Here is a 12,932-nt window from a genome sequence, read left to right as displayed (position 1 = left end):
AAGGAGTATAAAGCTCAATAACAGCTGCTGAAATGTATTGAGCTGAAAGCATAAAGTAAAGTTTTTTTTTTTTTTTTTTATGTTGTTCTTAGTTTTGGCATTTGTGTGAATTTACCCTTTAATGGTCACTTCTTTTATAGGACTCATTTCTTCGTAAAAGCATGGCTGCTCTCTGTTTCCCTATTTGTTTTACTGCTCTCTGCCACAGAAAGACAGGTAAAAAGACAGAACATGGGAGGATGGAGGGCTTTAGCTCCTTGATGTGAGATGACAGTGAGCCCCGGCTCTGCCTGACTGCAGGTCAACCACAAGGATGGCCTAATGGTCAACCGATTCCCATTTCTGCATCTCTGTCCTCCTCCTCAGCCGCGACCAGCCGTCGCTTTCCATTTGAGCCTGTTGTGGAACGCTGACATGCTCGAAGACATATAGGATTCCATTATTTTCACTCATATGAGAGTGCCACACTTGATTCAAGCAGAGCTGTCATGGCGAGCCCTCCCCCCTCTTTGCGAATACACAGAAACAAACACAAACGCGCGCGCTCCCCATCAACCTGCTCACCTTGAAACCCCCGTAATTCGCGCCAATGAAAACCAACTAATTTTGATGTGAGCGCATGATCCCTCTCCATTTAGCCAATGAAATGTTTTATGCAATTGCTGACTTACCCCCTCGGTCTCTATAAAGCAGCCGAGAGCAAGGGAGCTCATAACGCTGACACTGTAAATCAGGCAGATTTCATTTCAATTTCATTTCAAAGGGTTAGCCATCAATAATTAAAAGGATGTGTTTATGACTTACAAAGATCATAATTAATCTGCTCCGGGGAGAGGGGTTTTACACAGACTATATCCATCATGTTCTGTTTTGCTCCTTACAGGCCGTGCATGGCAGAGGGGAACATTGATTAAGATGTGCTTAGTGGATTATAAGATGCTGTTCCTCGGGCAAGTCATAAAGAATAAAAGCAATCTTTTACCTTTCCGCTAAAGCCCATACAGTTTTAACAGGCTATGATTCATAAGCAGGGCGGCGAACATGGATGTAGGAGATTAGTTTATGACTTACCTCACATTTAAGATTAAATCACTGGGGATAAGATGGACGGAGACATCTTGTGTTCTACATTTCACATTCACTTCTCTATAAGCCTTTGCTAAAACCATGATTCCATTCACTCGTACTTACATATTTTCTTGCTGGCTGTAGATAATAACTTTTTTTTTTTTTTCCAGAGAATGTCTTTTAGTCATTGAAACTTTAATCAAGTGGATCTGCTCCATTGTTCTTGAGACAAACAGCAGCCAAACTTGGCAATCTTTAGAAATACACTGAACTTGTTTCATGGTGAGTTGACAAGGGAAAAGCACATCAGCAGTTACCAGTCAAACAGAAAATGGAGAGTGTCAAGCAGTACACCAAATAGAGACAGATCCTGCAGCGAAATGTGTTTAGGCATTGTACCGATTTCACTTTTCCCGTCTCGCTTCTTTTCCTGCTCCCTGGGCCAGGCGGGAAGGAATTAGCCGTTATGATGGCTCCAAGCCCGGCACGTCGACTGATGGGCAGAGAAGTCTGGCCCCGTTTTCGTCACCTGTCTCGGCTTCTGGGATTTAACATGGCTGGGTGTCTGGCAGCCGACAAGGCGAGGCGGTGGGGGTGGGTGGTGCATCAGAGCGGGTGGGGTGGTTTGGTGTCTGTGTGTGTTCGTGGGGGGGTGTCGCACACGTGTGGGAGGAAAAAATAAACAAACACCAAGAAAAATACAACATGCTTGTGAACAAAAGAATTAGATGTATGGACATGGAGAGATTGCTTTGTGTGCTGGGGTCAGTTGATTTGACAAGCAGCATTTGGCTCTTGGTATATAGACGTATGTACAGGCTGGCTCTATAGCCAAAGGAACTTTAGTATGCAGGGAATAGTAAGGCAGAATGAAAGAAAAGAGGAGGAGGTGTAGGATTGATTTTTTTACCACTCCTCGGTATGAAAAGGTCACTTTGATCAATGTTGCATAATTGGGACTGTATTGGGATGATATCGGGTCATTTTACTGTTTAATGATGAAATATTAAATATTGGGTAGGTAAGATTGCAGTCATTAGTGGGCTCTTTTGATTTATAGCCCTTTAATTAATTTGAACCTGACCCCTAGTCCAATACTTTTGAGTGTGCAGACTTAAAAGCACTCTCTGCTGAAACCACAACTTCTTAGCCAATTGGATCCACTTACCTATACACATGCCTCACTTTGTTAATGGACATAGGAGAATAGTATTAGCACTTTTGTAAATAATATGACTCTACTAATAGTATACTTGGAAGACACAAAGGAAATGACGCTAATGATCTGACATTTAACCCAGATTTTTAACATTATGCACATGGAATAAAACAATAGGTTCAAGTTGAGGCACGCAGACTTTAGAATTTAGTCTGCTGCTCAAAATGAAGTCTGATTTCTTTTTCCTTATATGTCAAGCAGTCGTGGAGACTTTTAATCAAATCACTGACCGATGCAGTTCATCAAATCATAAAATAACCCAAGTTAGGCTTTAAAGAAATACTTTATCACTGTCAAACTTGACTCCATATTTCCACAAAACATTCATTTATTCATTTCCTTCCTTCTAAAGCTCTTCATTATTAACCATGATTGGACATAAAGACAATATGTGAGGAGTCATGCCGCCGCATAGATGAGTGCTCTTTCTGTAAATGACCAGCAGTGGGCTGGTAAGACAGAGAGTGCATCGGGGCAAAGGGAGGACAGTAGAAAGACTAAAAGCACTTTAATGACATGTCTGGACTCGTGTTTCCTAATGATGCAGGCGAGATTAATTATGCTCCGTGTATGGGTCATAATTATACAAGCACTGATCCTTTCCACTGGCTACGCTCAGGCACTCTCTGTCCGTGCCTTGCGTTTCAGATAACCTATCAACAAATTCACATTCACCTCTTAATATGCATGTTATTTTTATTCGCCGTGGTCAGATATTCATTTCTTTGTGTCTGACATTAGTGTAATTGCATAACATCACTCGCTGTGTCATGAGCTCACCAGCCAAATAAAAGGCAGGTATCTCTTAATACAGTTAAAGGTATAGAGTATTCATTATTCACATGGTCGTGTGATTATATCCTTAAATAAGGGGCCACTTTAAATATTGTCAATGAGTTGCACCCATTCACCGATTTTCGGTGCCACATTTAGCGTTTTTTTTAAGATTACCACTTGTACTTGTTTGATATCCCTTTATAATTTCATGAACAACAAAAGTCTTTACAATATTCATTTATTCTTTTTGTTTCACAGGGAAGAAACCTGTAAAAATGTTTACTCCGAATGTAACAGATCAATTGGATTTCAACTTCATTCCAAAATTTCGAAAAGAAGCTGTTTTTTTTTTTTTTTGTAAAACACTGAATGGCAACTTCTTGGCACCTGTATGGCTATGAACAGGGCTAATAGTTTTGGCTGTTACTGGTAGTGACAACTCCGCTCCATTTGGTCCAACAATCTGTCACAAGACAAAAAGCAGCAACATGGAAAGTTTTCATAAGTTTTTAAACGTATAGACAAAATAAGGATGCTGAACCAGTCTGAACACTTGACAAACTGCCCAACTATCCATATGGATTAAAAGTGACTTTATAGTGAAATTTCTACAGCTTTATTTTCGTTTGTAAAACTAAAAAGGCAAGAAAATGAAATGTAAAAGTATTTAAATGCAAATCATTGACATTTGAGTTCAAATAATAGCTTATCATTTAATTAAAAAAAAAAATAAAAATCAATTTCTCATAAAATTCTGTTGCTCAAATGCATCCTTGCTACCATCACTGCTCTGATGTGAACAGATAAAGCATGAAGACTCACAGATGGAGTAATTTTCTGTGCAGTCTCTGTGCCTTATTGTGAATGAGGCATCTACTGTACATCAGTGAACATTCATGAGGTGGAGACGCGTTTTGAACATGTATGAATAGCCAGTGGAGTTTCACACAAGTGATTTTCCGGCTTATGTAGAGACCTGAGAGGCCGGATGAAGGAAAGGGAGGCAATTTTCTTTGAAGTAAGTAGAGGCAGTCCTTGATTTAATAAATCTCTATGAGATGCTCCCATCTAGCTTCCTGAGAGACTCGAGCGTGTGTGTATGTGTGTGTTGGGGAAAGGGATGACAGGGTAACAGGGATGTCTTAATTCCTTGACATAAACATACACACAGATTAATGAAGCCTTGGGAGATTGTGAAGAAGGAGAAAGATTGCTTATCGATCCATATCAAAATTTTCATGCTAATCCCAGCCGGGAGACAGAGTGTCTGGTATCAGAGTTAATAATCTGATTTCTAGGCTGTCCGGGACAATTCCAGCCAGCGTGAAGGCCTAATCACAGCGCCGTCTTCCCATCTGAGAGCAGCTGCCTTTGGCCCTGCAGCGTGTCACCCCCCCACCACCACCACCCGAACCCGCCACCCCACAGCCAGACCCCCCCCCCCACACACACCCCAATAGGCCTCTGGCCCCTGCCACTGGCTCGGACAGTGATGGAGCATATGATAGAAACATGTTGACAAATTAAATTTTTTAAATTTCAGAGGAGATTTGCAGTGGAGAGATTGGTCGGTGATGGCGACAGCTCGCTAACTGGCGGTAGGGTCCCGCTGACCTTCGTGTGTGAGAGCACTCATGGGATTCTTCTGCTTGTTCCCTCCCCGTGCCGTTGGACCTGCTTGGCAGCTGTTGATGATAAATTGAAACTTTGGAGATATAAGGTGACTGGACTGGAGATACTTGAATTGGCTTGACTTTTCTGCCTTTAGGTTACCATTTAAAGAAGAATAATAAATAAATATTACTCAAATATATATATAGAAATATAAAAGATGACATAAAAAGATGATATGCAGACATGAATGTATTTTCTTGCTTTGCGTGCTTTATTTGATAAATGCAAAATATCCGATTGTACATGCTGCTCATAGAGGTGGTGCAGGAGAATACGAGGAGATAGGGTTCGGCACCCTGAGGAGAGTCAGCCGATACGTCTTAGGCTAATATCCTCGCCTCACATTTTTCTCTATTAAATCTTAATCACAGACTTGTCGAGTGTCACTTGACATTTGCATTTTGCCAGGCAGAGCCGCGTTGCACACGGCGCTCAGAGGTTGGACAGCTTCCTTCCACTGAGTGCTTTGTTCAGTCACCAGCTCTCATCTTCAGGAGGGTCATGGTGAAGCAGATTGGCAATGATGAGGACAGGTGTGTTCCTCTCTGGGTTTGCAGGGCTTTGTTTTCTCCTTAAGAGAATAGAACATGCCCACGTATAGCCTAAAGTTAAAAAACACAATTTCAGGCTTGCATCAAAATTTTTGAAAAACAGAAAATATTCGTAGTTGGCCGTTTTTAAATAAGATATCAACAACTTCATGAAATACTATGAAGGACGACAACAGACAGACAGACGGACAAGGACACATGGAAAGAAACAGTCGACACTGCTTTAACTTCTCTCAATAATCAATCTCCTCATCTTGATGTTTACAAAAAAGGGTCAATATGTGGAGAGGGAGCTTTGTGATTGGCTTTGATTTCTACCTCAAGTCCAAATCAGACCTTATTGTCTCTGTCTCTGTCTCACTCTTGATATGACATTGATGGCGGTGGACGTGATGAGGCCCATCCACATCGATGGACCAAGGCAAACAAATTCCTTTACAGACGTCAACACTTCTCTGGGACAGGCTGCAACACAACAATCACCGTAGCCATGCAAAGACCAGACTGCAACAACTCAATCCCGTGAAGCCTAAAATCAAGACAATGCACTAAAGGATAACAATAAATAGCTCTTATTTTGGAGAAGTTGCGACTTGTCACCTTGATTTGGCCTACAGCTGAACTTAATTTGGCAAAACAGCTCCAATCATTTGTATATTAGACGATTTCATTACAGCATTTCTTTTAGACTTCGGTCAGTAAAATAGGTGTGTTTTAACAATAAAGGGATAAAGCCCTAGTCTCTTACTTCGAGCAGATGGCAAAGATTGGACAAGAGAACTGGAGGCTGTTGCATTTCCACGAAAAGAGGTCATAGGAGGCCCTCTGAGCAGATTGGAGGCTGCAGTGAGTCACAATCAGAAGGTGATGAGGCAGGCCATTACATGCTGGTTAACATTGTTAATTTCAACAGAAAAAAAGACGTGACTGAGGATGCGCTTCCTTTGAAGTTTTGCACCACAAAGACTCCACACAAATAAAGCAAAGATTTTCCCCTTTAGGGGTCAGCTTTAACTGACTTATTGAGTCATGTTCTGGATTTTGTGGAATATCACTTTGTTGAAGTAAGAAAAAACTCACCCACATTCAAGACTTTTTACAAAATTCATTTACTTCCATAAATTAGTGAACAGGAAGTGCCTTCAGGTACAAAACTTAAAATTGGTATTCCACAGCTGGACACAGCACTTGGAAAGTGAACAACTGATGTTTACTGCTGGACTGAAAGTTTCTCCTACGCTGGCAAGTCAACAGCTGTTAATGCAGATAATGCTCTTTCAGGTAAAGTAAGAGTGTAGCCCATGTTACTTGCCTGCTTGCTTCTTTTTACATCGTTAGATGAGTAGCTACAGTATATACAACTCTGATGTCTGTATGGTATTATCTGAAACTCCAAATAGCAGCTGGTTAGCTTAGCACAAAGACAGCAAATTGGGGAAACGATTCCCCGGGTTGGTGCAAAAATTATATCCTGTTTGTTAAATGTGGTTTGTAAAATTTTGTTTCATCAGATCTGGGCTGCTCAATTGAACCAGCGCACCCCCCCATTTTCTGATTTGAAATTCACTAAGACGGCAAATAAGTGTCTTTCTTAAAATGCAGATTGAGTCATTCAAGGAAATTTTTAAATAACTTCACAACAAAGGAAAAATTAGGCAGAAGAAATAATTTTTTCTTTCCCTAATGCTATTGGCTCAATGGAGGCTATGATTTAAAAGCCAGTTTCAGTAAGTCAGTTTTGACTGTGATGTGATTTGTGATCAGCTTATGTGTTTGTGCGTGTCTCCGTGAATGTATGTGTATCTGCATAATTGTGAAAGTGTGTGTCTGTGGTGTGAATAGCTTCTTGCACTGCCTGCCAGTAAAAGCAATAATTTGACAGTAATGTTGCCAATAAACAAACAAAACCAGTTCTCACTCATAATCTGTATCTGTTTGGGAGAGCATAATGATGTGTTAGCGTGGCCCGGTTTTCTTTTGTGCTGCAGGCTTGTCATTGTGGCTCAGGGGAAGACTTATCCATATGAGAGGCTTAGGGAAGCCTGTTCAGATCTGCCAGGATTAGGCCCAGGCTAATACACTGGGTCAACATCATGGTTCTCCTAATGAGACAGGTGTACAGTACTTACGACTGTCTCTCCACGAAGCCGGGGCTCAAACAAAAGCTGATATCACCCCCACCCCCGGCTTAGCAAGACTTTTATGATATCCCCCGGTAGTAAATACAGTTGCTGTATCAACCTTAATGCAGACATCCAACAAGCTCAGAGGTGATCTGTGCTGCACAGCATGCTGGTGAAATGGGGTGCCAATGGCCATTTTAAAAAATGCATAATGAAATGTTTTAGGAGGATTTCAAATGGCTTTGTCTCTGGTTCTGTCCAAGCCAGATAAAATATCCGACAATTACAGCAGCAGGTAGAGAACTGGGTGCAATGGACTGCATTTTGATGTACTTTAAAGCAGATACAAATGCTACAATGGGAAAAGTATATTTTTTTCTTTCATCTTTCCTTTTTTCAGGGTTTAAAACTGTTGTTTAGTGGCCCCAGATAGAAACGCGTCACAGTTTGAAGCCACTGGATTAATCTACATAGTTACATTGTAGGTAAGTCTACATATGCTTTTGTCTCATGTAAAGGCTTAATCTGCAAAAATAACTCACAGAAATAGCTGTGAAGTAAGCATGGTACAGTAAAAAGAACAAAATTTGATTGCAAACCGCTGAAGCATAAAACGAAAATACTGCAAAATTATTCTAAAGTAAGTGAAGTTCAGTACCGCAGCTGGAATAATATAAATGTGTTCATTCGTTTCAAAACATGGATTAAATATCTGTTTTTCCTGCCGGGTCAGTGGAAACATTTTAGCCCCTAACTACCATAAAATGCCTATTTTAGAGTGTGTGGCCCTCTCTGTCACTGATTCATGGTAATTAATCTATGATCACATGATTTGTTTTGTTTACAGTTGCTTAGATACATGAAAAGACTCTGCTTAGCCCCTCTGCCTGTCTGCCCCCTCCCCACGGACAAATCCCCCGTCAAGCTGTGATTTGTATAGCAAACAGCAGACAATCGCCCATATTCAAAACTGCCATGTCGTCTTTCACTCCATCCAGGTATTTGATCTCCCGGAGTTGCATTTCCCACTTTTCTTTACCTAACCCTTTCCATGGCCTTTGTTCACATACCATGAATCAAGCCTCCCTTGTGCCCGTCAACACACTGCCCCCCCCAACACACCCCAGCCCTCCACCCCCCTTCCTGCCCCTGCCTGTCAAAACATTTGTGAAATCCCATTTTCCTTTAATAAAGTATAGTTCTGTCCTGCAGATGTATGCTTGGATAACATGTCATACTCTGTCTTTGTTGAGAATGGCGCCCCGCTGATGTTCTTAGGCAGTGAGAAAATTGCCCTTATTGAAACACGTTGCTTGGAGTGACTATAATGCCACACTGAGGGCCGGCATTATGCACATGACATATTCAGGACCTTGGAGTGGAAAAACTATGAATATAAAGTAATCACTGAAGGCACCTACATGTTTCTCTACCACGATAGCTTTGCTTTTTCTCCAACCTTTGTCAAATATGATGATTTCATGATTTTCGAAAAAAAAAAAAACAACAACAACAAAACTAACAAAAACATTTGGCTATGGAGCTTTTCCTTTCTTTTCTTTTTAAGTGTCCCTCTATCTCTCTCTCTGTCACATTCCTATATGCTACTCTTTATGGCCCCAACCGTTTGTGGAATTAAAGAAAGGATGCGCCCCTTCTAAATCAATATATTCCTAATTATTAGAAACTTTCGAAAAAATTGATCCCATGTTGTTCATGGGGCAGAAAATAATGCAACTACGAAGCAGTCAGTACAAGCACTTTGAGTTTAATGGGCCAGTCTATGTGTGTGTGTGTGTGCGTGTGTGTGTGTGTGCGCGCGCACGTTTGTGTTTGTTTGTTTATGTGTGCATGTGTGTTAAAGAGAGAGACAGAATGTTCCAGAGAGCTGTGTAAACAGAAATACTAAGCTACCCCAAGAGTGCACTTTCTCTGTGAAGTTAAGAGATGGGTACACATGTTTATTACAATTTCAAACAAAATGCAAATGCCATTAAACAAATGGGGTTGAGGCAAATTAGCCAGGAATTTAATATTCGCCAAGTCTATGATATAGGACATCTTGTTACGAGACAGTGGTCTGAAGTATCAGTCGCGAGCCGAGCCTTTCATCCAGCTGGCTCTCTTGAGGATATTTGTAATTAGCATCATTTGCCTAATACTTCAGGTTAATTAGAATATTTAATTGAATAGCTCTAATCTTCGGAGATGACTATATTATAATCAAATTAGCACCACCACTAGGCCGGCTATTGAACGTGGCAGACTGCCTGGCTCCTGGTCTCTTATCTGCTCCATCTCCATAGAGCATTCTCACATACTTAATGGTCCATTTGAACTATGCTATCAACATTTGATTATTCCTGAACAACAAAGGCAGCCACACAACCAGTAGGCATAAAAGAAGAGATGATAAAGAAAAGCGCTATGGCTCCCATATGGCAGGTTGGGGAGAGCGCTTGCTCTGTGTGAAGCAGCCGAGACCAGGCAGCAGGGCCTGCGAGGCCATCAGGGAGAGGAGTCGACTCCACTCTTACTTTGCTCCATCCGCCCCTCATCTACCGTGCCAAGTGTTTGCCAAGATAAGCAGATGAGGAGACATATGCTTGAGAGGTTTCTGGAGAACTATTGAGAGAGTTTTAGTATTTGAGCCAGATGAAAAGAGGCCTCGACGCCTGTGGTATTTATGCTGCTGCATACAGTAACTGTATCTTTGCTTGATATACCTTCATTTGGCATGGCTGAGTTGCACAACTACATCATTTACCTTAAAACGAGTTGGGAGACTTTTTTTTTTTTTTTGCTGCAGCCATCCCCGCGTACACAAACAAACGCACGGACGCGGACACGCACATGCTGCATAAGGGAGATTTATTAGGAATAATGCACTTAAAGCTCCATTATCAAATGAAATCATTCATCTGGGCTTTATTGAAATCAAACTGTCGTATGCTCATACACAATGATCTGTCTCGCTGAGAGAAAAACAAACTAATGAAAAGCTAAATATTACAGTGCGTTCAATTGCAACAAACAGATGGCAGCTAAATTAAAAGAAATTACATATACATTATCGCCGCTTTATAGCTTCACTCTAATTGAGGCGATTATAACTCCTACCTTTCTACTCTATAATGAAGTGATTTAATTCATTTAGGCTGGAACGTGTTGAAATTGTACTTGCCAGTATTTTGTGTGGAGCATCTCAAGTGATAATTTTTGACAGTGCCATATGTTTCACTAGCAATATTTCTTCTTGGTTGAGTTTTATTACATAATTTTATTTGTCCCTACACTGATTTCTTTATATATCTGCAAATGAACTCTTGTTGCAAATAGGTAGCCATATGCCACAAAGATGCAGAATAGTGTGTGTGTGTGTGTGGGTGTGTGTGTGGGTGTGGTGGGGGGTGTGGGGGGGGTATTCCTTAGGCTTTCTGGTAATTTGCTTTATCAGCTCTGTCTGGCTGTATTGCAGCTGATTGTGCATTGTGGCTATATTAAAATGATAATGAATAAATGTATCATTAATTCACCCCCACCTTTAGTGGATTCATTGAATGCTGCCACTAGCAGAAATGAAAACATAATTGTGTCTTCAACTCCTTTCAGTCTCACAGGTTCTACAACCGTAACAGCCTTTATTATCGAAAGAATTTCAAACTAATCTCTCATTTAATTACTTTAAACTTTAAACAGATTTGCATTCATGTTTTTGAGTGTTTGTATCGTTTCCTTTTTTTCTTTTCTGTCTTCTGCTTCAAATGTCAGTTGCCTACCTTTCTCTTTCTTATATGCCGTACTTCACACCTGTTTTTGAAACGTATCGCGTGACTCTTCATATTACTATTGTTATGAAAATGATTGCCTTTGTGAGCGACTGATTGCTCCCATCCGCCTCTGTTCCGCTGAATGACATCAGTCAGTGAATCCACACTTGGATTGGCTGTCACCCTTATTGTTGAATACGGGATAAAGACTAATTACATATGTGTCTGTGGGTGTCATGTTGGGGGTGGGGGTCGTTGTAGCTGACATCATCCCCTGTGGTGGCAGAGGACAGCTCGATGTGTCTTTGGGAACAGAGGTCCTCGGCGTTTCTGTGCTGCAGCGTCTGAGTTGGACCCCCTGGGTTTTAAATTGCCACATAAGGGACGCGGCGTATAGAGAGGTAAATGTTATCCAAGTGGAGCTTGCACAATCCATATTGTTGTCATTTTGGAAACAATGGCACCACACCTCCTCAGCCTCGGAGAGGACCGTGCACAATTGGCTCCGCAGCTTGTCAGTGGAAGCAGTCAATTAAATCACTTACAAATGCTCCATTAGGGTGTCTGTCATAGACATCTGAGCAGTCATACGATTGTATTTTTCTAATAATTTAAAACAAGCAGCTGGGCCTCTCATGGCTGCCCCTGCCTCTTTAGATGTTCCTGAAAGATAACTTGCAATGTTGCTGAAATGTTGTGAAGTTCCTCATGTAATTTCACAACATTTTATTCTCCTCGACAGGCGAAAATGAGCACAAAACACACACACACACACACACACACACACACACACACACACACACACACATATGCTGAGTGTACTTCCTTATTATACTAGATAATTAGAAGGTTCAACATGTTTGTCCAAGGCTTTCAGGGTTGTGATCATCGCCACAAAAATTCCATGTTCTCATAAACATTTCAATTTTAGAATATATTTGGGTGATTAAAGATGATTAAAGTCAACCCAATTATATGAAATACTTAATTATGTCAAACTAGTAACAGTTTTATTTGGGAAGTGCGGTAAGGTTAGTTGAGATGCTCGGATTAAAAGCAGTTCAAAGCATGCAAGTCTTGATGCCACATGTTTTGATATTAAATACTACATGGTACAAAAGTCTGGAACATTTGACTAGGTCCTTTAAAACTTAATTACCTCACACAAGACATCAGGAGATGACATAAAAAGAGAAAGGGACAGATGCACGTTGGTCCACTTGTGTACAGTGTTGGTAAGCAGATGTGAAAAAGAAGAAAGGAATTTCTCTTTTTTAGATGATCCCTGGGCATAGAAAGTAAGAACAAATATAAACAAATAGCCTGAGACTCCTTCGAAAAGTGCAACCAGACGTCTGCCAAGAGAGGCAGTCAGAGAGAAACCTCAGTGATCTATATTAGGATTGTTTAAAAACGCCTGCACCGGCCTACTCCGTGATGTCCGAAGCAGTCAGACCCCAGTGTATGGTCAGGGGCGGTTTGATGCTTGGTTTGATGGAGTATGTCAGTCTAATCAGCCCAGCTTCCAGAGTCTGATTGGTTCTGCCAGCCAGAGAGGCAGCTCTGATATTAGCTCTACAGCCTGCTGACAGCCGGCATAGAGAGCAGCTTATACGGCACACAGCAGCAGAGGTGGCACACTGCGGGGCCAAACTTTGTCTGGGTGAGTGTGAAAGATAGTAGAAGAAATGTAAAATAGGAGAAAGTGTTTTTCAAGAGCCAAATGGAGCAACAGTAAGGAAAAACTCCA

Source organism: Echeneis naucrates, chromosome 6, assembly GCF_900963305.1.
Source record: "Echeneis naucrates chromosome 6, fEcheNa1.1, whole genome shotgun sequence".
NCBI classification, from domain to species: domain Eukaryota; kingdom Metazoa; phylum Chordata; class Actinopteri; order Carangiformes; family Echeneidae; genus Echeneis; species Echeneis naucrates.
This window is presented reverse-complemented; position numbering follows the sequence as displayed.